At 36.5% G+C, this 26,751-nt stretch overlaps 2 pseudogenes; both read right to left on the reverse strand.

Annotated features, from left to right (window-relative positions):
• Positions 1-1,362: 1,362 nt before the first annotated feature.
• On the reverse strand, positions 1,363-2,310 carry LOC139040728 (olfactory receptor 8J3-like; annotated as a pseudogene).
• Positions 2,311-23,583: 21,273 nt separating this feature from the next.
• On the reverse strand, positions 23,584-24,518 carry LOC106844050 (olfactory receptor 8J1-like; annotated as a pseudogene).
• Positions 24,519-26,751: the final 2,233 nt, after the last annotated feature.

The raw sequence follows: 26,751 nt of genomic DNA on the forward strand, positions 1-26,751 counted from the left end.
GTTTACAGAGTGAGGAAATATACATGTCTATAGTAACTCATGTATAGATGCATATCTATAACTATTTTTGCTTACAATCCACAGTATCTATAGGAAGCTGAGTATATGAGTGCATGCTGATGTATGTGACACTAATCCATTATCATATGGGTCATTCTTGCTTCCTCTCTTTGTTTTTCTGTAACCTCCTACCCCACCAATGAGAAACCTGTCCCCCACTATCTGCTACCAATTTACTTAGTTGTTTAATTCCAGTATACATGCATAATGGTTCCAGAATTGTTAAACCATACCCACATGGGAACTCACTTTATAACTAGAGAACAGTCCTACATATAGTTACTTTGCCTTTAGTCTTACATACTCTATTAATTTCCAATGTTACTTAGGTCAGCACATTTTGTCCGACTCCCTTCAGGGAAATTTTTCACATTTTTTAATGCTTTGTGGTGAAGAAGATTGGCCGTGAGCTAATATCTGTTGTGAATCTTCTTCTTTCTATCCCTCCCTAAAGCCCCAGTACATAGTTATGTATCCTAGTTGTAAGTCTTTCTAGTTCTTCTATGTGGGATGCCTCCACAGCATGGCTTGATGAGCAGTGTGTAGGTCCATGCCAAGGACCTTCAATGGTGAACCCTGGACCACCAAAGTGAAAGATGCGAATTTAACCATTACGCCACTGGGCTGGCCCAAGTTTTGCACTTGTTTTTTTTTTTTTTTTTTTGAGGAAGATTAGCACTGAGCTAACATCTGCCACCAATCCTCCTCTTTTTGTTGAGGAAGACTGGCCATGAGCTAACATCTGTACCCATCTTCCTCTAATTTATATGTGGGATGCCACGACAAGCAGTACATAGATACACACTGGGGATCCAAACCAGCAAACCCCAGGCCATCGAAGCAGAATGTGCTAACTTAACCACTGTACCACCGGACCAGTCCCAAACATTTTTAATACAGTAGATAGTTCTATCACTTTCCACGTTTGATTTTGGGTTCCCTTGATATCCTAAATGATTTATTTTAACATTTGCATTCATTAAGATTTATATTTTGTCCTATAAAACTTATGCATTTTTTAACATATATCTCTCCTGATACTTGGAAATATTACTTTCAATCTATCTACCAGTATACTACTTAGAAAAATTACTGTATAATGCCTTCTTTCTATATTAACCTCATAACTCCAAGACCTTCAGTTTATTTTTTAAATCATTGCTTCTCAAATCCTAGCACCTTTTAATTCCCAGGATTATGACATTCTTGCAAACCTATAAGTCAGCCACCTGATCTTTGCTTTCTCACACATAATGGCAGCCAATCTTAGCCCTATCCTCATTTACCTATAGAGTTCTAAAATCACATTGATTTAAAAGAAGAGCATGGATTTGTTAGAAATCTCTTTAAGGCAGATTTCACATCCTTATTCCGCAGGCTGTAGATCATGGGATTCAGCATGGGGATCACCACTGTGTAAAACACAGAAGCCATTTTATCAGTATCCATTGAATGGTTAGTTTGAGGCTGCACATACATGAATAGTAGTGTCCCATAGAAAACTGTAACTGCCATCATATGTGAAGCACATGTGGAAAAGGCTTTTTTTCTTCCTTCTGAGGAACGTATCCTTAGAATGGACAAAATGATGTTGAAATAGGATACGAGAACTACAATCATGGAAAAAACCAAGTCTGCAGCTGCAGATACAAACACTAGTGTTTCTGGAAAGTAAGTATCAGAGCAGGACAATGCTAACAGAGGGACAGTATCACAGAAATAATGATTGATGACATTGGAAGAGCAATAAGACACAGAGAATACAGAAGATGAAGCCACCACAGCTGTGGAAAAGCTATAGAGGTACGTGAGGGATACCAGCAGAAGGCAGACCCGCCGAGACACCACCACCATGTAGAGCAGGGGATTACAGATGGCCACATAGCGGTCATAGGCCATCACAGCTAACATCAAAACCTCAGCTACAATGAAAACCAAGAACATCCCCAGTTGGGTAGCACATTCGCAGTAGAAGGTGGTTTTCTTCTTTGCTAAAAAATTGACAAGCATTTTAGGGGCAATGACAGTAGAATTGCCAAGGTTGATGATAGCCAAATGTCAGAGGAAAAAGTACATGGGGGTCTGAAGTCCAGAGTCAACACTGGTGAGAGTGATGATGCTCAGATTTCCTGCCACGGTCAATCCATAGATGACCAGGAAAACAAAGAAGAGTGGAATCTGGAGTTCTGGACGGTTTGAGATACCTGTGAGAATAAACTCAGTGACCCAGGTGAAATTTCCAGGATCCATGTAAGAGTTTGGAAATTCATCTGTTTTGGGAAGAAAAGGAGAAATAGTTATAAATTTTAAGGATTTTTTTTAGGACTGCTGTTCAATGGCAAGGACAATTACTTGAGTGATATTTTCTACAAAGATGTATTAATCTAACTCAGTTATTAAACTCAAGGTTTTAGGTCTAATAAAATTTACAATCATTAGGTAGAGAGAACAAGGAAGTACACTAAATTAAACAGATGATTCGGCATCATGCATACTTTGAGGATTTACTTCCTCATGTCTTCATTAAATTATAAACATCTTATTAGCTTACAAACAATAGAAGCCATAATTCAATTCTTATGTCTCTTGAATGGAGTATGAGAAAGGCATGAGAAATTGTGTGGCCCAAATAATTCTGTGTTGCTTTGTGATTTCTTAATCTGAAATTTCTTGCTTTTTCTTCAAGAATAGACGATACACCAACAATCCTGCTCCATTTTCTTTACTGGACCTTTCTAAAAATTCTGTTTGATGTACACTCAACTTGCAAATTCTACCATCAATATCTGTTAACTGCCTTTTCTTATTTTCTATTTTATTAACTCAGACAAAAATGCATGGAGATATGTCCTCAGATCTATTTTTCAGTTTCCTGATTCTCTTCTCAATTTTAAAACACTGATATCGGTGAAAATGTTATCATTTTTGAATTGCATCACTCTATGCTTTATTAGATATAGCTTCCTTTTTCTTCCCTCTCATAAGTCTTTTCCTTCTTGCCCCACAATTTGATGCAATTCCTCATATTGTTTCCACTGTGGCTCAATATTAATCACTATTTTTTATTTATATAGTTTTATAGTTACATAGTTTATATGTATATATATATATTATATAGTTCTATAGTTTTATATAGTTATGTAGCTTTATATAGTTTTATACTTATATATTTTTATAACATCACTTTAAAATTTATAAATTATGTCTGGCCTTAATCTTTAGTTGACATTTTCTTGATATTTTTTCACATTTTGATATTTTTCATTATCATAATAATAATAAATATCCTTTTTTTAAAGAGCTTCTATGATAATTACATTGCATATATTTGCTAAAGAATTAGTATGCTATTATAATATGATTGAATATTTTTCTAGAGATGTTTGTTTGAAGAATGCTCATCTGCTCCTATATAAGCCAAATAGAGTTCCTTTCCAATCACAATTGATATTTCCTGTTGGGCGCGCCTGGCCCAAAAAAGTCCTGTCCTAGTCCTTTACCTGACAATTTGGAGGCAGTTCCAGAGAATCAAGAATATATCATCATTTAACATAAGTTCTACCCTTTATCAAAAATTTAAGTACACATGCACACAAAATAATAATAGTACAACTACTACTAATAATTAAAGAGTTCAGGAGGAAATTGATGGAGATGAATTCTGTTTACGGCATAGACTGTGGCATTACTTTCAAGGATTTCAAACTTATAAAGTTGTAGACATTAAACATGCACAGCTTTTGTATGTCAATCATACCTCAATAAAATGCTTTTTAAAAAAAATGTGTATCACAAAAGCCTGAATTTTAAAAGCCCAGAGCTACTGACATTATCTCTCCTAAGAAAGGATAGAATAGAAACAGAAAACTATTCTGCAGTGAGAAAAAGGAATGAAGAATCAATGTAAAAACTAAGTTGAAAATAACTTTCTAACATTGTTGAGTTTGTTTGCTATCAGTTTGTTTCTGACACAAAACGCAATTCTTTCCCTAAGTTTCCTTGAATAATCTTCCTATTTATTTATTTACCACGTATTTGCTGATTTCCTATTTGTGCCAAGAAACACTCATGCTTCAGATAAATTCCTCATTCCTCATCTCATGGACATTCTATTTTAATAATAATGAAGAAACAAAAGGCTGGTAACAAAACATATCAATGAGACAGATGTAGATTATAGCAAGTGCAATAAGAAATTTAACAAAAAGGTACATCTGGTAACCTGAGAATTATTTCACGTGGCATGTCAAGGAAGGCCTTTCTGAGAGGGTGACATATGAGCTGAAACTCAAAAAAATGGGAAGGAAACAACTATTTAATAAATCACAGGAAGAACATTCCAAGATTCCAGGCTGGGGTATATTTCTTGGAAACGCTGTTCTGGGGTAGAGAATAACTGAGGTTTTGTTTGTGTTTTTTAGTTCTTTTTGAGGGGGAACTTAATGGAGACCAGTGTGACTGGATAATAATGAGGACATGGAGAATTACTATTCTCAGATGATGTAGGCCATAATAACTATTTGGATTTTATTCTAAGTAAATTGTTAGGAGCCGATAAATTTTAAGAGAGGTAAACATGATCAGTTTTAAGTTTTAAAAAGATTATTCTTGCTGTTATGATGATAGTGAATTATAGGATTGGAAAGGGGTAGAAATTATGAGTGAAAATTTTAAAAGAGTCAATCAGTTGTTACAGGATTCCTGCTGAAATATAATATTGAATTGGGCCAAAGTGGAGATGCTGAAGATAGAGAGAAGAAGGTACATCGAACTGTTGGGAGCACATACAAGATGATATCTTCAGCATAATTAATATTATGAATTATATGAGAGACACATGAGGGAGTGACAGATGAGAGGTAGATCAACAAGGACTAGAGATTTTATTGCAATTGAGTCAATGACCATGACATTTTTTGCATATTAGATGATATGGTTTAAAATGGAGTGATCAAAGTGATATTTTGAACATGTTAAGCTTTCAGTACTTATGAGACATTTAAACAGTCATTTAAGCTAATATTTACATCTGGAGCAGATAGGTGTGGTGTTTGCAAACTTAAGAAATCGCCACCTAGCTGATATACCATACATTTTTTAATCTATTTCAAGATGTTTTTAAATATTCATAACAAAAATCCCTAATGTGTTCCTCAACCAATCCTAATAATTTTCCATTGAGGGATAACCCTCTGTTTTGAGATTGTAGCTTTCCTTTTATCCTCAAACACTACACTAAAGGATATTGCTTCTGTGTCCCCTCCCATGGCTATTTCTCATCTTGCCTTCTCTACGTTTGCAATTTTTCCTATATTATCTGCAGCCCTCAGTCTCTCCATTGCCTCCCTTTTCAAATATATCAACTATCGGCCAAAACAAATGCTTCAAAATTATATCAGCTCCTCTATTTCTGCTGAAATCAAGTTTGTTGCTGGTTATATATTTTATTATAAATTGCAGTAATAAATTTTAAGTAGCAAACATTTTAAATCACAAGTATGTATCCATCCTCTAATTTTCTCTTTCAAAACTCCATATGGAATTGTTTGCCAATGTCTATTAATACTTTCCAGCCTTAAGCATCCCCATCTTCTATTTTCTCAGGCCAAGCTTTCATTAACATAGTCATTAACAATTTATCCTTCTTGGTCTCCATGCCATGAATCTCTCTGATTTGCTGGTAGGCAAATGACAGTCATTAAAGATTTTGGAGTAATCAAGTTATGTAATCAGAGATTTTTTTTAGGATAATTGAAATAGTCTTTAGCCTCATTTTCAGTTCTTTCCACATTCAGGTCCATATCACCTTTCCAGTCATACTACCCTACCAGGCACATATTGAACATACATTTTCATCTCTGACCCTCCATGTCCTTACTTATACTAATTTCTCTGAGATTACACCACTTATTTGTCAGAGGTGGCATATTATCTACAAGAAATTTGCCCACCACGTGTAGCAGTGGCCCCAGGTGATCAGAAACTGAAAATGAACATTGTGTCAAATGAGGCAAACAAACTTGATTTTAGATTACTTGAGAATATCATTCCTGCTCATACCCTAGTCATTTACAATCTTCTTATGAATACAAACGAGTAAAGAGAGGGTAAAAAGATGCATGAGTTTAATTTAAATTTGCACAGATATTTTATGGCTAATGAGTAATAATATTAGCTTTAAAAATGTATATAGACATAGTTTCTACGTATTTAGAATTTTATGATAAGGTAGAATATAAAGAAAATAAATTTATTTTTGAACATCCACTTTAGTGGAACTAAAAGCAACTCAGGAAATGAACATTTTCTTCTCGGTTTTATTTCCTCCTAGAGAATGTTATAGAGCTTGTGTTCTTTCAAACCAGAAATCTAAGGGTCTGCGTTTTTTTTTGTGTGTGTGAGACAGCTAACATCCATTGCCAATCCTCCTTTTTTTGCCTGAGGAGGACTGTCGCTGAGCTAACGTCTGTGCCAAACTTCCTCTATTTTGTATGTGGGATGCTTCCACAGCATGGCTTGATGAGTGGTGCTAGGTCCACACCTGGGATCCAAACCTGTGAACCTTAGGCCACAGAAGTGGAGCACACAAACTTAACCACCACGCCACTGGGCTAGCCCTGGGTCTGCATTCTTTAAAGTCTTGCTCCTGCTTATGCAGTGAGTTTCCTCAAATAGAAGTCCTTTTTTTTTGAAATCTTTTCAAATAAAATGTTGGCAGATTATTTTAACATTAGATATATGATTTATCTAAACATTTCATTATTACATTGATTACTTATTGTGCTTCTGTATATATATTTTCCCTTTGTTTTAAGAGTTAATGGAAAATTATCCTGAGAAAATTTATGGTCTAGAATTATGTTCTCAAACAGGAGCACCTTTTGGAGTTCAGGTAGATATGTATCCAGTTTTCTTTCACAAGATATTCTGTAACACATGGTGTTTTCATTTCAGCTAACATTGCAGAAAGAAAACTATGATATGAACAAACTCAGTGAGCAAAACTCCATCATTTCACTAGTAACATAATTTAAGTACATAAGACATAATGCCAGTTCTAATTTGGATCATATTTGACACCCTGTGTTAATGAAAACAGTTATAAATCTTGGAAACAAACCTTAAACACTCTGCTATTTGGTTGCATATAATACCCAGTGTCTTCCAAAATGAAAAAGAAGTGGCTCATTTTAAGGTACAGTTTTGGATCTTGTAAAGGCCATTATACAAAAATATAAATATTTTTTACCCACCTGTAATGGAGAATCGGCCACGGGTTCTTAGGGAGAATCTCTACATTGCTGTGGCAATGAGAGTTGCTGGGGCTCTATAAACATTTGAGACGCAAACTCTGAAGCACAGGTGCTTCTAGGATCCACAAATTGCCTTTTACATCCTTGGGGAAGATGCCACCTGGGGTTGATTCCTTAACAAGGTCACTTACTAGAAGTTCAACCAGAAACTCCTTGAGTCTTTGTTGCAATTTGGGCCTATATTGTCGAAGTGAACTCAACTCTATGACAGCTAAGGAGCATGGTGATGAAAGTGTGTCTCCCAGAGTAACTCATTTGCATTCAGAGATTCATTATTGAAAAATGTAGCATTGAAGAGCCAGAAACCAATGTTTTAGTAGTGAAACTAGAACAAACTATTTATAGATAGTTTTTTATTATGACACTATGTCTGCTGTTTTTTCCCCACTTTTACTTCAAAGAATACATTTAGCATAGTCACTATTTTAAGGAATGAGATAAGTGGATGTTAACAGGAGGGTATGTCCTCTAAAAACAATCCTTGGGTAATAGAATTATTTTACTCTCTTCTTTATGATTGTATTTCAGGTGAGAAAAGGTAGGTAATTAGTAGAGAAGAGTCAAAGATAATATTTAAAAATGGAACTCTGTGTCATATCTATAAATTCCTGTCACACAAATAATTTTTTTACACACTGAATAGTGTAGATATTTTGTACGCATATACTGACTACTAGAATTATGTACCATTTCAATTTTACTATATGTGCTACTAAAGCAAGCCCGTGACTAACAGAATTATGTAGAAAGCAAATTGCCCTGAGGCAATTCTATTCTTTAGGGCTTAAGTTCTATTTTCAGCAATACTTATTTTTTTTTTTGTCATAAGACATTCCCCTATAGGCCTTAAATTTAAGGCTGGAAGTTGAGATATTTGGCACAAAGTCATTTATGAAAAGTGTAAATGTATGCACATGAGAGTAATGCATATTTTGTAAGAACAGAGAACATAAAGAGAATCACATTGAATACATTTGGATGGTTACCTGATGGTGGTAGAGGGAACTGGATACAGAAATAAAGAGGAAGAATGTATCAATTTGCCAGTGGTACCATAACAAAATACCCCAGGCTAGGTAGCTTTAACAACAGAAATATATTTTGTCAACTCTGGAGTCTAGAAGGCCAAGATCAAGGGGTTGGCAAGTTTGGTTTCTTCTGAGGCCTCTCCTTGGATCACGGATGGCCGCCTTTTGCTATGTCTTCATATGTTCATTGCTGGGTCTGTACTTGTATGGCATCTCTCTCTGTGTCATAATCTCCTCTTTGTATAAGACACCAAACATGGTGGATTAAGATGCCACGTTAATGACCTCATTTTAACTTGATTACCTCTTTAAAGGCTCTATTTCCAAGTGCAGTCACATTCTGAAATATAGGGGTTTAGGGCTTCTACACATGAATTTTGGTGGGACACAATTCAGCTCATAACAAATTGGAACAAAAAATAAGTTAAGAAAAGAGAAGAGACTTGTCTGACCCAATGATGATAAAGTGTCATGAACTGAGGAATGTAATTTATCAAAATCTCTTGTCTTAGGTCCAAAAATAGTTGAACATGCATATCTTCTTTGGACAGAAAACTTGCTCCTGGAAAACTGTTCTGCAGAAGTAATACAAGTTATTTAAAATATATAAAATTCCTCACAAGAATATTATTAATAAGGTATAATACTGAAAACTAAATAGATAGTTTTGAAATTTATCAAGTAAATTATATACATAATTTAGCATAATTTTATATATCCTTTACAAGTTTATCTACATGAATTGTATGGAAATTCATGGAATACTTAATAGAAACAAATTAAAAATACCATTTAAAAGGTCAAATTGTATTGATTTTGCTTAAAACAGCAAATTTTAAGGTGTATTTTGGGTATAATAAAATGCCAACAGAGCTTGGATGACATTTAAAAAGTGAAGATTCCAGTGTGTTAATACAGCTCCCAGGTAGAGAGTATTTCCATCACTCAACATGTCCTTCAATGTCTCTCTGCAGTAAATTGCCCCACATTGTATCCCAGGCCATAATTACTGTAATTTCTATCACCATAGATTCAATTTACTACTTCAGAACTTCAAATGAATGGAATGATAAAGTATGTTTCTGTCTAGTTATTTTGTTTTACTTAATGCTATTGACATTCATCCATCCTTTTGCAAGTCTGAGCAGTTCACTCCATTTTATTGCTGGCAATATTCCATTTTATTTATATGTCATAATTCATCTTGTATCTGTTGATGGACAGCTGAAAAATTTCCATTTTTTACACATAAAGCTATCAACATTTTAGCATTCATTAACAAATGATTGTATACTAAAAACACTACATAGTTTCATTCTTTCCTATTGTTTAGTGAATCTCTGAGTTCCCATACCTAATTTTAGGAAATAAAAAGATTTCAAAAGACTGCATGGTTCCTTGCTACTAAAGCATCTGTTCTAGCTGTCCTTTATTAACCTAGGGCCATTCATAAGTAATTTTGTAATAAATTAAAGTAAACAAGAGACAATACAAAGTACCAACTAATGGCTTTGTCACAATGTTAGTGCAACTGATAAAAGAAAACTTTTATCTGAGATACCTCATATTTCTTCTCCCTAAATTCCAGAGAGTTTACAAGAAAACCCTTTGGATAATGTAATTAGTAAGGGAATTCATAAAAGACAGTTTATAGACCAAGAGTTTCCTTTACTAGTGTCTCTGTTCTCACAGATATTTGTTCAACGGGTGAAGACATTCCTGTGAAAGAAAGGATTAAGAGAGGGTTTTATTGATTTTATTCTCCTCTTTATGGTGGAGAAATCAAAATTGCTAAATAGTGTGTGGGTGTCCAGTATGATTATTTCAATAATTGTACAATAATGTACAATAATGATGACACCCTATGGCCATGGGGAAGTAGCAAAGAGTTTTAATGACTTGCCTAGGCTCACTCAGCTGGTTGGTGTTGGAACAAGACTCCTAAATGGTCACTCTTTGTTTTGTCATTTCAAAGGGTCCTGTTTCCCACTATAGAATCATCTCCAAATCTCCATCTGGATCACTACACTCTAGCCACATTGGCATTCTAGCAGCATTTAAAACATGCCAATCATTTTGTAGTCTCAAAGTTCGCACACATATCTTAGGTCCTCTCATTATTTGAGATGCACTAATTTCTTTCAATTTTGTCTTCTGCTCTACTCTGTTCTAGGCTATTCCTCAAGGGATTCCTGGTTAAGATTCACTAAATTTGAAATATGCTAATGGTGAGTAAGCACATTTTAAGAAACTCCTCTCTAGACTCCTCTCCTCTTCATAAACATAAATATCCTTTGGATAACTATCTTGAAGCATCTTCTCCCATGCTCCATGACATTTCCTTCACTGATTTTCTGACATAAAATGTAGTAATCTCCTTACTCTTAGGACAAGTACCAACTATTTTTATTCTGTATTTCTATTAAGAGAAAACATGAAATTCTTTTTTATCTCCCTTTTCCTTAAAATAGACAGCTATATAAGAAAATTTCTGTTATAAATTTGTTAAAATGATTAATATCCACAAGGAACGTATCTGTTGGGTAAATCTATTACACAGTTTTCTGTTAAAGAAACATCCAACTATCATAGTAGTGTACTCCTGTATAATGGGGTGAGGTGCTGCAGGAGATTATAGCAGCATTCTTGCTAGGCTTTAAGCCTAGGAAAAATAAATCCAAAATGGGTGACTGGGAGATTTGTGATCTGATACCAGATTGTTTATGCCTTGGAGTCAAAGGCCGGAAGGGAATATCTTATGGAGCATGAACGCAGGGGACTTAGGAATGCCAGGCCCTTGCAGGAACGGAACACTGCCTGCATAACTTGCTGATTGTTCTTAAAATATTCCCAAGGGAATGACCTGGGATGGGCTAGTGTGCTTCAGGGGGATGAAGAATAGAACCTTTGGACTTTGGCTTGCGTGTCCCTGCAGGCATTAGTTCCTGCTATTGTACATGCTTGAGATTCTTTACCTGCAAATAAATATGTGGCAATCCGAGGGACCTCACCTCATTCCTTGAGGCTGATGGTCCCTGTCCCATTGAATAATATAGATTGTGTTCTGTCTATTAATTCCATCCACCCCTTTTCGGCTGGCTGCCTAGCTGGTCTCGGTAGCAGTGCGGAGCAAATTATTACATTTCTTTTCACGTGATATGCATAGACACTAAAAATTTCAATGAAGTGTATAATGTGTCCAATACTTAAAAGTGACAGCCTGACAAAATTCTATGAGTTATGACCAGGATAGGAATTATATAGGCAGAAACTATATGTTTGAGTTATTAAATAATTATTCTATGAATATACAATGCCTATTTTTCTTTCATTAAATAACTTTGCAGATGAATCTACTACAATTGGTCAAATTTCCCACCTCTGTTTGTGTCTTGCTATAAAATGCATGACTTAAGGCCAGATGTTAGATGAATGAACAACCATGGTACTTAACCACAGGAGCATGGTTAGTGTTCTGAAAGAAGGCTATTTGCTCTTTATAACTGTTATATATATTTTTCCAGAATTAAATTTTATTGCCTAATAATTTTTAGCCTAAAATAAAATATCAATGTAATAGTTAATAGAAGATAACTCATAGGGGACATTCTATTGAGAGTCATGTAAAACTAATAACATAACTTTTCATACAGGAGTTTAGAAACTTTATATAATGAATCATCCATAAATTTCCCCTGATGGATTTGCTGAATATTAGGTTCATAGTTCATAGGTTTATTTAGAATTGTACAAGTGTAAGTGCCCACATGCAACTCACAGCTTAGGTTACAATATTACACAAATTTGCTCCCTTGTCAGAAACAAGATTAATAGTGTGTAGTGTCATCAATAAACAGAAGACCTCCCAGGAGCTCTTTAAGGAAGTTACAAATTTCTCATCATTTCTGTGAGACAGTACCATTGGGGCATTGCCGTTTATCTTAAAATCCCTACTGGGTTATCACATTGAATTAATTTGTGAGAATATATTATGGTACTTAGAGACCTTTCATACTTAAGGACTGATTATGACAAAAATGGAAAAATTAAATTCTTGGAGTCCCAAATGTGGCAGTGAAATTGATTTAAATAATATACATGATATCAAAATTTAGATCAGAAACATACTTTTCAGAGTTCAATTTTCCAATAGAAGTGTTACTGAAGATAAAATAAACCTTGAAATTTCAAAAAGAACAACCTTCTCCAAGAAATAAGAACCGTCAAATTTCCTATTTTCCCAGCAATCAGAATTCTCCTTTTCCTTTTAGGTTTTTTAATGCCTGATAGTGTTTAGAGCAGTAATGGGATTCTGTGAGGGTGACCCAGGGAGCATTGCAGAGTGACTGAGAGAAGGATGTCAGGAAAAACGTGTAAGACAGACAATTCAGCAAAGCTTTGTTCCTCCCACTTCAATCAACCAGAGCAGTATGCTGATTAGTATCTTTTCTTTAGGATTAACTTGGGAACAGAAGAGTTCTGTGAAAAATAAATGAATAATAAACAAACCATATTTCTAGCATAATATCATAATTATGCCCAAGAGAAAACACAAGCCTAGAGAGAATAAAGTAATAAATTTCCAAAATGTCATTCAGTATGTGGTTCTATCAGGGGTCAAACCCATGCTTCCTGATGGACCAATCTGTTCGTTTGCCTTTGTTTTTCCAGAATAAATAGATGCCAAGTCTTTGCACTAGAGAACAAACTAGAACTGGCTACGCATGTTGGTGCATTGTTCACATTTTTATCTTTGAAATAGAAGTCCATTTACTGACAGGAGTGAAGCTGGGAATGCCACAGTAAGAGGCAGGCCCCTGAATGATTTGGTGAGTGTCACATATTTTTGTTGTTGTTCTTAAGAAACTAAAGTATATCCTTTACTCAGATTTTCTTAGTTTTTCCCCAAAGACCTTTTTCTGATTCAGGATCACATCCAGGATAGAACATGACATTTGGTTCTCATGTTTTCTTAGTCTCCTCTTGGCTGTCAGAGTTTCTCAGATTTTTCTTGTTTTTTATGATGTTGACATTTTTGAGGAGTACTGATCAAGTGTTTTCTGAAATGTCCCTCAGTTGGGCTTTTTCTGATGTTTTTCTCATGATGATATTGGGGTAATGAGTTTTGGGGAGGCAAACTATGGTAGTGGATTGACACACTCATCACATGGTAACAAGAGTACATATTATCAATGTGACTTATCACTGCTGATGGTAATCTTGATCACCTCGCCTGAGGGAGAGTTTGTCAGGTTTCTCTGCTATAAAGTTACTTCTCTCTCATTTCCATACTGTACTTTTTGGAAAGGAGTCACTGTGTGCAGCTTACATACAAGGAGTGGAGGGTTCTGCTCCACCTCTTTGAGGGTGGAGTATCTACATAAATTATTGAGAATTCTGCCTGTGGGATCTGACTATTTGCCACTATTAGTAGTTTAGTCAATCATTTATTTATATCAGTATGTTGTCATGGAAACATTTCATACTTGAGATAATAATTCAGCTCTAAAATTCTACTTTATTTTGTAACTCATATTGTTTTGGCTTGGCCATGGGAAAAATTTTCAACTGACTCCTCTGTTATTTTGACGTACCCCATTCCCTTTCTTTATTTTTTCCTTTCTTCCTTTCTTATTTCCTTCTTTCTTTCTTTCTTCTGTCTCTTTTCTTCTCTCTTTTCTTCTTTCTTTGTTTCCTTCCTTCTTATTTTCCTTCTTTCCTTCTTTCCTGCATTTTTTCCTTCTCTTGTTCCTCTCTTTCTTACCACTTCCTTACTTTCAGTGTCTATAATATGCTTTGGACTCATTCTGTAAATTTCCAGCCCATTCCTAAAATCAGTCAAGTCTCAAGAAAATTCTGGTTCCTTAAATTGAAGGGTGTTATTGGAATCTAATATCTTGGTGGTAGATGTATTTGTTGCTGGTGAGATGTCAAGCGTCTAAGCCTTGGCTAAGAGAGCAAAAAAATGTATATGTGTACACTAACTCATGTGGATATACATATCTATAACTATTTCTAGAAACTTCAGTGTTTGTATTAAGCTGTTCTTGCGTTCATGCTGATGTCTCTGACACTGATCCATTATCACATGGATCATTCTGGTTTCCTTTCATTGCTTTTATGTAAACTCCAACCATAACAGTGAAAAATTTGATCCCTAAAATCTGCCATACACCTACTTAATTGTTTAATTTCAGTATACATGTGTAATGTTTCCATAATTATTAAACAATATCCAAATGGGAACTTACATTATAACTAGAATACAGTGCTACATATGATTATTTTCACCTTTAGTCTTACATACTCCACTCATTTTTAATGTTTTCAGGTCAGCATATTTCACTCCAACCCCTTGAGGGAAATTGTTTCATACATTTTTAATTTGATAGATAGTTTTGTCTCTTTCTGCATTTCATTTTGAATTCCTCTGAACTCTTAAATGATTTATTTTAATGTTTGCATTCGTTAATATTTACACTTTGTCCCATAAATCTCTATGAGTATTTGAAAAGGCAATTTCACATATCTGCCATTACCATATCCTGCAGCACAACTTCGGTACTGCAAAAGATAGCCCCTGTGGGGAGAAGATCCAAGATGGCGCCGTGAGTAGTCCTCTTTGTCTCTCCCTCTTCGAGTCTACAATTATTTGGACACTCATCGCTTAACAAAGGATATCCAGATAGCGTCTCAGGACGTCTGAGAGACCCACGCGACTATACATTGGAAGGCGGACGGACTTCCCTCCGGGAGGAGGTGGAGATAGGTGAAAACTCTCCGACCCCGACTGAACAGCCTAGTAGCTGCAAGCGGCTTTCTTCCAACGGACGCCCCCAGAAGATCAACACACACCTAGGGCAGGAGCGAGCACACACCAGAGGAGCGACGGTGGAAACAGGTGACCAGAACCCTACCTAAACCCCCCGCAATTACTCCTAAACGCAGAGGGAAACTCTAGAGTTACACACTTGAGCCCGTGGGGAAAGTCTTGCCCCACCATTGGCGGGGAGATCCCGCCTGGTGTCCACGGGGCCCGGAGGGTCCCAGAGAGAATGACAGAGGGCATGGCAGCCCCCCAGCTGCCACTGCCTGCACGGCCAGGCAAGGGATTGCCAGAGATCTCGGAGAGGACTGGGGCTGGGTGAAGCTCCAGAGGCCGGCTCCGTGTCCCAGAGGGGAAGCCCCAGAGTTCCGCCTGGGCAGCAGACAAAACTCTCTGTCTGCCATTAGCGGAGGGGCGACGCCCAGCATCCACAACACCGGGAGGGTCCAGGAGAGGAGAATATCAGGCAGGGCAGCAGCTGACCAGCTACCACTGAAATCAGAATCTCCAGCTATCCCCCAGTCAGGGCAAAGGGCTCCCCGAGTTCCTGGGGAACAGGACTGGGGCTGGGTGGAGTTCCAGCGACCCGGCTCCGTAGCCTGGGGGGAAACCCTACAGGCTCACAGCAGCCTCAGTGAAAGCCTCTGCACAGCACTGGTAGAGCGCACCCATCCGGCAGCCACAAGGCTGGAAGACCCCAGGACAAAAGTAGCATAGCTAGGTGAGCTAACCACAGACTGTAGAAGATGCCAATAGCTCTGCTGCGACCCATAGTGGACAAGTGAGATTTTGTGGGTGCCGACAGTGACAGAGAAGCAAATATAAATGATCCTACCCCTGGCCGCTGGAAAAGCCCATAACACCGTTGCAGACCCCAAGGAGGGAGCATGTCTAGGTGGGTTGCAACAGTAGGCACCAGCAGCCTGAAGCCACCCCGTGATGGCCCCGATGGCAGAAGAGGGAATCCAAAGAACCACTGTGACTATGAGGAGGGGCCCAGGCCCAGTTAGCAACTGCGGATAGGGTTCCTGGTTGGTGCAGTATAAACAGCTGCTCCCCCACCACACCAGCAGAAACAAGTGGAAGGAGCAACTAATCTCTATCTCTATGCAGAGGCACAAATATACAACATCAAGCAATATGAAAAAATACATTAAATCTCCAGAACAGAAGGAAAACAACAAATACACAGACAACAATCCCAAAGAAAATGAAATGTATAACCTAAATGACGATGACTTCAAAACAGCCATCATTAAAATACTCAATGAGTTAAGAGAGAATTCAGATAGGCAACTCAACGAGTTCAGGAGGTATGTCACAAAAGAGTTTGATATGATAAAGAAGAACCAAACAGAAATACTGTAAATGAAGAACACAATAGAGGAGATTAAGAAAAATCTACATGCACTGAACAGTAGGGCCGATAATATGGAGGAAAGAATTAACAATTTGGAAGATGGGAATATAGAAATGCTGCAGGCAGAGGAGGAGAGAGAAGTAAGACTAAAAAGAAATGAAGAAACTCTCTGAGGATTATCAGACACAATTAGGAGATGCAACGCAAGGATAATAGGTATACCAGAGGAAGAAGAGAAGGAGAAAGGGGCAGAAAGCCTATTGAAAGAAATAATGGCTGAGAACTTCCCAAATCTGGTGAGAGAGATGGATCTTCAGGTGACAGAAGCCAATAGATCTCCAAACTTTATCAATGCAAGAAGACCAACTCCACGGCATATAGTAGTGAAGCTAGCAAAAGTCAATGACAAGGAGAAAATACTAAGGACAGCCAGGCAGAAGAAACTAACCTACAATGGAACCCCCATCAGGCTATCAGCAGATTTCTCAGCAGAAACTTTACAGGCTAGAAGAGAGTGGAATGATATATTCAAAAATCTGAAGGACAAAAACCTACAGCCGAGAATTCTCTACCCAGCGAAAATATACTTCAAATACGATGGAGAAATAAAAACTTTCCCAGATAAACAAAAATTAAGGGAGTTCATTGTCACAAAACCTCCTCTTCAGGAAATCCTCAGGAAAACCCTCATTCCTGAAAAATCAAAAAAAGGAAAGGGGCTACAAAACCAAGAGCAGAGGAGATAAGTAGAAGGACAACAACAGAGAGTAGCAACTCTTCATCAGAACAGATTAAACCATGGGATGAGAAACAAAGGAAATTGAAGAAAACTGGAAAACAAGATATAAAATGGTAGTGGTAGGCCCCCACATCTCAATAATCAGTCTAAATGTAAATGGATTGAACTCCCCAATCAAAAGACACAGAGTGGCAGGATGGATCAAAGAACAAGACCCAACAATATGCTGCCTCCAGGAAACACACCTCAGCCCCAAAGACAAACACAGACTCAGAGTGACGGGATGGAGAACAATACTCCAAGCTAATAAGGAACAAAAGAAAGCAGGTGTCGCTATACTAATATCAGACAAGGTAGACTTCAAAGCAAAACAGATAAAGAAAGACAAAGAGGGACAATACATAATGATAAAAGGGACTCTCCACGAAGAAGACATAACACTTATAAATATATATGCACCCAACACTGGAGCACGAAAATTTGTAAAGCAACTCTTAATAGAACTAAAAGAAGACATCAACAACAATAGAATAATAGTAGGGGACCTCAACACACCATTAACACCAATGGACAGAACATCCAGACAGAAAATCAACAAGGAAATAATAGAATTAAATGAAACATTAGACCAGATGGACTTAATAGATATATATAGAACACTTCATCCAAAAACAGCAGGTTACACATTCTTCTCAAGAGTACATGGAACATTCTCAAGGATTGACCATATTTTGGGAGACAAAGCAAACATCAATAAATACAAGAGAGTTGAAATAATATCAAGCATCTTTTCTGATCATAATCCTATGAAACTAGAAATCAACTACAAGAAAAAAGCAGAGAAGGGTGCAAAAATGTGGAGACTAAACGACACGATTTTGAACAAACAATGGATCATTGAAGAAATTAAAGAAGAAATCAAATATTATCTGGAGACAAATGAAAATGAGAACACGACATACCAAATCATCTGGGATGCAGCAAAAGCAGTCCTAAGAGGGAAATTCATCGCAATACAGGCTCACCTCGCTAAACAAGAAAAAGCTCACATAAGCAACCTCAAACGACACCTAACAGAACTAGAAAAAGAAGAACAAAGCCCAGAGTCAGTAGAAGGAGGGAAATAATAAAAATAAGAGCAGAAATAAAAGATATTGAAACAAAAAAGACAGTAGAAAGGATCAATGAAACAAAGAGTAGGTTCTTCGAAAAAAGTAACAAAATCAATAAACCTTTAGCCAGACTCACCATGCAAAGAAGAGAGAAATCTCAAATAAAATTAGGAATGAGAGAGGAGAAATCACACCAGATACCAATGAAATACAAGGGATCATACGAGAATACTATGAAAAAACTATATGCCAATAAATTGAACAACCTGGAAGAAATGGACAACTTCCTAGACTCCTACAACTTCCCCAAACTGAATCAGGAAGAAATGGAGAATCTGAATAGGCCAATCACAAGTAAGGAAATAGAAACAGTAATCAAAAACCTCCCCAAAAATAAGAGTCCAGGACCAGACGGCTTCTCTGGAGAATTCTACCAAACATTCAAAGAAGACTTAATACCTATTCTTCTCAAACTATTCCAGAAAATTGAGGAAGATGGAGTACTCCCTAACACATTCTATGAAGCCAACATCACTCTGATCTCCAAACCTGACAAGGACAACACAAAGAAGGAGAACTACAGGCCGATATCACTGATGAACATAGATGCAAAAATCCTCAACAAAATTCTGGCAAACTGAATACAGCAATACATCAAAAAGATTATACACCATGATCAAGTGGGATTTATACCAGGGACACAGGGATGGTTCAACATCTGCAAGTCAATCAACATGATACACTACATCAACAAAATGAAAAACAAAAACCACATGATCATCTCAATAGATGCAGAGAAAGCATTTGACAAGATCCAACACCCATTTATGGTAAAAACCCTCAATAAAATGGGTATAGAAGGAAACTACCTCAACATAATAAAGGCCATATATGACAAACCCACAGCCAACATCATACTCAGTGGACAAAAACTGAAACCCATCCCTCTGAGGACAGGAACAAGACAAGCGTGCCCACTTTCACCACTCCTATTCAACATGGTACTGGAGGTGTTGGCCAGAGCAATTCGGCAGGAAAAAGAAATAAAAGGAATCCAAATAGGTAATGAAGAAGTAAAACTCTCACTGTTTGCAGACGACATGATCTTATATATAGAAAACCCCAAAGAATCCATAGGAAAACTATTAGAAATAATCAACAACTACAGCAAAGTAGCAGGGTATAAAATCAACATACATAAATCAGTAGCATTTCTATACACTAACAATGAAGTAACAGAAAAAGAACTCAAGAACTCAATCCCATTCACAATCGCAACAAAAAGAATAAAATACCTTGGGATAAACTTAACCAAGGAAGTGAAGGATCTATACAATGAAAACTACAAGACTTTCTTGAAAGAAATTGACGATGACATAAAGAGATGGAAAGACATTCCATGCACATGGAATGGAAGAATAAACATAGTTAAAATGTCCATACTACCTAAAGCAATCTACAGATTCAATGCTATCCCAATCAGAATCCCAAGAACATTCTTCACAGAAATTGAACAAAGAATCCTAAAATTTATATGGGGCAACAAAAGACCGCGAATTGCTAAAGCAATCCTGAGCAAGAAAAACAAAGCCGGCAGAATCACAATCCCCGATTTCAAAACATACTACAAAGCTACAGTGATTAAAACAGCATGGTACTGGTACAAAAACAGGTCCACAGATCAATGGAACAGAATTGAAAGCCCAGAGATGAAACCACACATCTATGGACAGCGAATCTTCGACAAAGGAGCAGAGGGCCTACAATGGAGAAAAGAAAGTCTCTTCAACAAATGGTGCTGGGAAAACTGGACAGCCACATGCAAAAAATTGAAAATTGACCATTCTTTTTCACCACACACCAAAATAAACTCAAAATGGGTCAAAGACCTAAAGATTAGGCCGGAAACAATAAGTCTTCTAGAAGAGGATATAGGCAGTACACTCTTTGACATCAGTTTCAAAAGAATCTTTTTGGACACTATAACTCCTCAGTTGAAGGAAACAATAGAAAGAATAAACAAATGGGACTTCATCAGACTAAAGAGCTTCTTCAAGGCAATGGAAAACAGGATTGAAACAAAAAAACAGCTCACTAATTGGGAAAAAAATATTTACAAGCCACTTATCCGACAAAAGGTTAATCTCCATAATATACAAAGAACTCACACGGCTTAACAACAAAAAAACAAACAACCCGATCAAAAACTGTGCAGAGGACATGAACAGACATTTCTCAAAAGAAGATATAAATATGGCCAATAAACACATGAAAAGATGTTCATAATCGCTAATCATCAGGGAAATCCAAATCAAAACTACACTAAGATATCACCTTACACCAGTTAGATTGGCAAAAACATCCAAAACCAAGAGCGACAAATGTTGGAAAGGTTGTGGAGAAAAAGGAACCCTCATACACTGTTGGTGGGAATGCAAACTGGTACAGCCACTATGGAAAACAGTATGGAGATTTCTTAAAGAGTTAAAAATAGAAATACCCTATGACCCAGCCATCCCATTACTGGGTATCTATCCTAAGAACCTGAAATCAGAAATCTCAAGAGTCCGTTGCACCCCTATGTTCATCGCAGCATTATTTACAATAGCCAAGATGTGGAACCAACCTACATGCCCAGAAACTGATGATTGGATAAAGAGGATATGGTATATATACACAATGGAATACTACTCAGCCATAAAAAAGACAAAATTGGCCCATGCCCAGCAACGTGGATGGACCTCGAGGGCATTATGTTAAGCGAAATAAGCCAGTCAGAGAAAGACGAACTTTATATGATTCCACTCATAGGTGGAAGTTAACATATTGACAAGGAGATCTGATCGGTGGTTACCAGGGAAAACGGGGGGTGGGGGGAGGGCACAAAGGGCGATGAGGTGTACCCACAACATGACTAACAATAATGTACAACTGAAATCTCACAAGGTTGTAATCTATCATAACATTAATAAAAAAATAAATAAATAAAGGCTTGAGGATGAAAGAAAAAAAAAATAGCCCCTGTGCTTCACCTACTTAATCTTTTTACTTCACTACTGAGCCCCTGGCAACCACTGATCTGTTTACCATCTCTATAGTTTTTCCTTTTACATAATGTCATATAAAAAGAATATTGTTGTCTTTGCAGACTGGTTTCTTTCACTTAGCAACATGGATTGAAGATTCATCTATGTCTTTGTATAGCTGGGTAGTTCACTGTCTTTTATTGCTGAATAGTATTCTATTGTATGTATGCATCACAATTCGTTTATCCATTCATCCATAGAAGGACATTTGGTTGCTTCCAGTGTTTATCAACTATGAATGTAGCTGTAATAAACAAAATTTTATTTTGAGTAAATCAAATCATTTGGGTAGATACCTAGAATGTGGTTGTTGGGGCAGCCATGAATACCTACGGCTTTGCTGATAGACATGGGCTGATTTATTTGGCGTGGGGCTTTAAAAAGATCCCTTGCCCAGAGGTGTTTTGAAAAAATATATATGATTTCAGTGGTTTGTCTCTAAAAAGCCAAAGTTGTAGACAGTGTGTGGTCATAGTACTGGTTGGTATCACCAACAGAGCATCAGAACAGCTACAGATTTAATAGAGCACTCATGCTCAGTATCTTCCACCATTAAATAAATGCAAATTAAAACCACAGTGTGGTGCCACTACATATCCTCTAGAATGACTCTAATCAAAAGAACTGATGGTATTTATGCAAAGTGTTAGTGAGGATTTGAAGAAACTGGAACACTCATATTGAGTGTTTTAACATTCTCTCTCTAGATCCTATCTCTACTTGACGGTCCAAATGAAATCAAGTATATTTTCCAGGATGTTCTTCATGTACCAGGTACATGGCTAGCTTAGGGGTTCAAATTTTTTTTTCCCCTGAGGAAGATTCACCCTAAGCTAACATCTGTAGCCAATCTTCCTTTATTTTGTATGTGAGCTGCCGCCACAGCACAGCCACTGACAAGTGATGTAGGTCCATGCCCAGGAATCAAACCTACACCACTGAAGCAGAGCATACTGAACTTAACCACTAGGCCACGAGGGCAGGCCCAGGTTCAAATAATTTTAGTAAAATAATTTCAAAGATGGATTATTGTTCTTCTTTGGAAATGCCCAGTATGGTTACATTCACTACATAAATGATACACATTAATTTGCTATCACATTGGTTAACTCAGTTCTGATTTGATAATTCTGAGATAGAATATAGTCACCTTTATATATTCAAAGTTGTACAGTTTATTTTGCTGTACACTCACTGATCAAAATCTATCAGAAAACAGAATGAAAATTTTACAAATCAATTGAATTTTTCCTCTAATGATGTCAAGAACTTACACAAACATGGTCCAGTGAATGCTTAGTAGTATCGCAATAGAGTAAATTTATTAGACACACTAAAAAAGACTCAGAATAATGAGAAAGGAAAACTTTTACAAAATCCATGAAGTTTATCAATCAAAATGTACCAAGAAGGAAAGCATATTCAATGATGATACTCCCAGTCTTTCTTTAAAAAGTTGTATAAATTACTCAATTGATATAAAAACAAATTCAATTATATTTTAGCTGGTGTTCAGAATATAAGTTAATTGGTAGTATATATTTTTTCATTCAAATATGACATTAAAAAAGAGTTAAGGAGTTTTATTTTAAACCTATTTGTCAGTTTAATTTTGCTAACTTCACTTTAAGAAAGTTTTTAGCCATCTGCAACAACAGTTTTTCAAAGTTCATTGACTAAACATACCCAGGAATAAAAAAGAAGCCAAAGAATCAGAAAGATGGACTTACTTCTCTAATCCATATTCTGTTACTCGGTTTTAACTCATTTAATTTTTTTCAACTTATATCTCTCCTGACTGTTGGAACTTTTTCTATCAATCTACCTACCTGCATACTCTTTGGCAAAGTCAGTGAACAATGCTTTGTTTCTGTATTAACCTCATAACTCCTAGAGCTTCAGTTTATTTTTTAATTCACTGCTTTCTAAATCCTGGCCCCTTTAATTCCCAGGATTATGTGCTTGTAAAGTAAGTAGGTCAGTCACCTAACCTTTATTTTCTCTGACATAATGGCAGCCTTTCTTAACCTTCTCTTCATTTACCTATATAGTCCTAAAATCATATTGATGTCAAATAGCATGAATTTGCCAGAAATCTCTTCAAGGCAGCCTTCACGTCCTTATTTCGAAGGCTGTAGATCATGGGATTCATCATGGGGATCACCACTGTATAGAATATGGAAGCCATTTTATCAGTATCCATTGAATGGTTAGTTTGAGGCTGTACATACATGAATAGCATTGTTCCCTAGAAAACCGTGACTGCCATCATATGTGAAGCACATGTGGAAAAGGCTTTTTTTCTTCCCTCTGATGAGTGTATCCTTAGAATGGACAAAACAATGTAGAAATAAGATACTACAACTATAACAATGGAAAAAAAATTTGTAGCTGCAAATATGAAAACTACTGTTTCTGGAAAGTAAATCTCAGAGCAGGACAATGCTAACAGAGGGACAATGTCACAGAAAAAATGATTGATTACATTGGAAGAGCAATAAGACACAGAGAATACAGAAGATGAAGCCACCACAGCTGTGGAAAAGCTGTGGTGAGGGATACCAGCAGAAGGCAGATCCGCCGAGATACCACCACCATGTAGAGCAGAGGATTATAGATGGCCACATAGCGGTCATAGGCCATCACAGCTAACATGAAGACCTCAGCTACAATGAAAACCAAGATCACCCCCAGTTGGGTAGCACATTCATAATAAAAGGTGGTTTTCTTCTTTGATAAAAAATTGATGAGCATTTTAGGGGCAATAACAGCAGAATTACCAAAATTAATGATAGCCAAATGTCGGAGCAAAAAATACATAGGGGTCTGAAGTCCAGAGTCAACACTGGTGAGAGTGATGATGCTCAGATTTCCTGCCACAGTCAGTCCATAGATGACCAGGAAAACAAAGAAGAGTGGAATCTGGAGTTCTGGATGGTCTGAGACACCTGTGAGAATAAACTCAGTGACCCGAGTGAAATTTTCAGGAGCCATGTAAGAGTTTGGAAATTCATCTGTTTGGAGAAGGAAAGGAGAAGTGGTTACTAACTTTTAGGAATTCTTTCCTAGAACTGCCATTAGATGGCAAGGGAAATTCCTTGGGTGAGAATTCCTACAATCATTTACTAATCTAACTGTTATTAAAGTTGTTTCCAGGTCTAATATATAAACCTTGCCCCCATTTGGGAGAAAGAAAAAGTAAATGTGGTAAATTAACTAGATTATTTAGCATTATACATATTTGGAGGATTTACTTCCTCACAATTTCATTAAATTATGAATAACTTACTGGCTTGCAAACAATAGAAGCCATGATTCATTTCTTATGTCTCTTACACTGAGGTGAGAAAGACTTGAGGAATTGAGTGCTCCGAATAATTCAAAGTTGCTTTGTGATTCTTAATTGAGATTTCTTGCTTTTTCTCAAGAATACACGATTTAGCCACAATCCTGCTCCATTTGCTTTATTTGACCTTTCTATAACTTCTATTCCATGTACATTGAACTTGAAGTTCTACCATCCATGTCTGTTAACTGCTTTTTTCAGACACAAATGCATAGAGATATGTCCTCAGATGTATTTCTCAGTTTGCTGATTCTCTTTTCAGCTTAAAAAAAAAATTTGTGAAAATATTATCATTTTTGCAATTCCATCACACTATGCTTTACTGGATTCAACTTCCAATTCCTTCCTTCTCATAACTCTTTTCCTTCTTGCCCCACAAGTTGATGGAGTTCCTCATATTATTTCCACTATGTTTTTGTTTTAATCAGTATTTTTATTTATAGAATTTTAAAACATTATTTAAAAAATTTATGGAATATACTTGCCCTTAATTTTCAGTTGACATTTCTGATATTTTTTCACATTTTTATATTTTTCATTATTGCCATAATATTAAACATCCTTATTTGTATAGAGTTTCTATGATAATTACATTGCATATATTTGCCAAAGAATCAGCATGCTATTATAATATGATCAAATATTTTTCTAGAGATTTTTCTTTCTAGGATGGTCACCTGCTCCTAACTAGGCCTATTTGAGTCACTTCCCAATCACAATTGACGGTTCCAATGGGAGGCACCTGGCCTAAAGAGTGTCCTGTCATAGTCTTTTATCTGAAGATTTGTAGTTCAGTTGCAGAGTGTCAAGCCTATATCAGTGTTTAACATAAGATCTCTCCTTTCACAAAAATGTAAATATACATACACACAAAATAATAACAATAAATAAAGAGTCAAAAGGAAACTTTTGGAGATGGGGATATGTTTATGGCATAGACTATGCTGATGGTTTCAAGGGGGCACACTTATCTCTAAACTCATCGAGTTGTATACATTAAATGTGTTCAGCTTTTTGTATGTCATTCTTACTTGTATAAAGCTTTTTTAAAAAAGATTATGTATCATGAATGCCTAAATTGTGAAAGCCCAGAGTTACTGACATTATCTGTCCTAAAAAAAGAACAGAATAGAAATAAAAATAGACAACTATTCTGCAGTGAGATAAAAGAATGAAGCAACAGTACAAAAAGATTCAGAGACATAAGACTAAAATAGCTTTTAACATTGTCGAGTATATGATACCAGGTTGTTTCCAACACCAAACATCTTTCTTTCACTAACTTTCTTTGAATCATCCTCCTATTTATTTATTTACCAAGTATTTGTTGATTTCCCACTTGTGCCAGGCAATGCTCAGGTTACAGATAATTATTCATTCCTTACCTCATGGACCTTCTACTTTAGTCATAAGGAAGACCCAAGAAGCTGGTAACAAAACACATAAGCAGATGATTGTAAATTGTAGTAACCAAAATAAGAAAATTTAACAAAAAAATGCATCAGGATAACCTGGGAGAATTATTTCACATGCCGTGTTAAGGGAAGTCCTGTCTGAGAGGGTGATTTGTGAGCTGAAACCTGAAAAATGGGATGGAAACAGCTATTTAATGAATCATAGGAAGATAATTTCAAGTTTCCAGGCTGTAGTGGATTTCTTGAAAATGCTGTTCCACAGTAGAAAAGAAGTTAAGGTTTTTGGTTTGTTTGGTTTTGAGGGGAAATTTAATGGAGTACAGTGTCACTGGATAATAATGAGGAAGCACAGCATTACTAGAATCAGATAATGTAGGTCACAATAAATATTTGGATTTTATTTTAAGTAAATTGTAAGGCAGTCACAAGTTTTAAGGTGGGTGAACATGATCAGCTTTAAGCTTTA

This window comes from Equus asinus, chromosome 17 (genome assembly GCF_041296235.1).
Source record: "Equus asinus isolate D_3611 breed Donkey chromosome 17, EquAss-T2T_v2, whole genome shotgun sequence".
Classification (NCBI taxonomy): domain Eukaryota; kingdom Metazoa; phylum Chordata; class Mammalia; order Perissodactyla; family Equidae; genus Equus; species Equus asinus.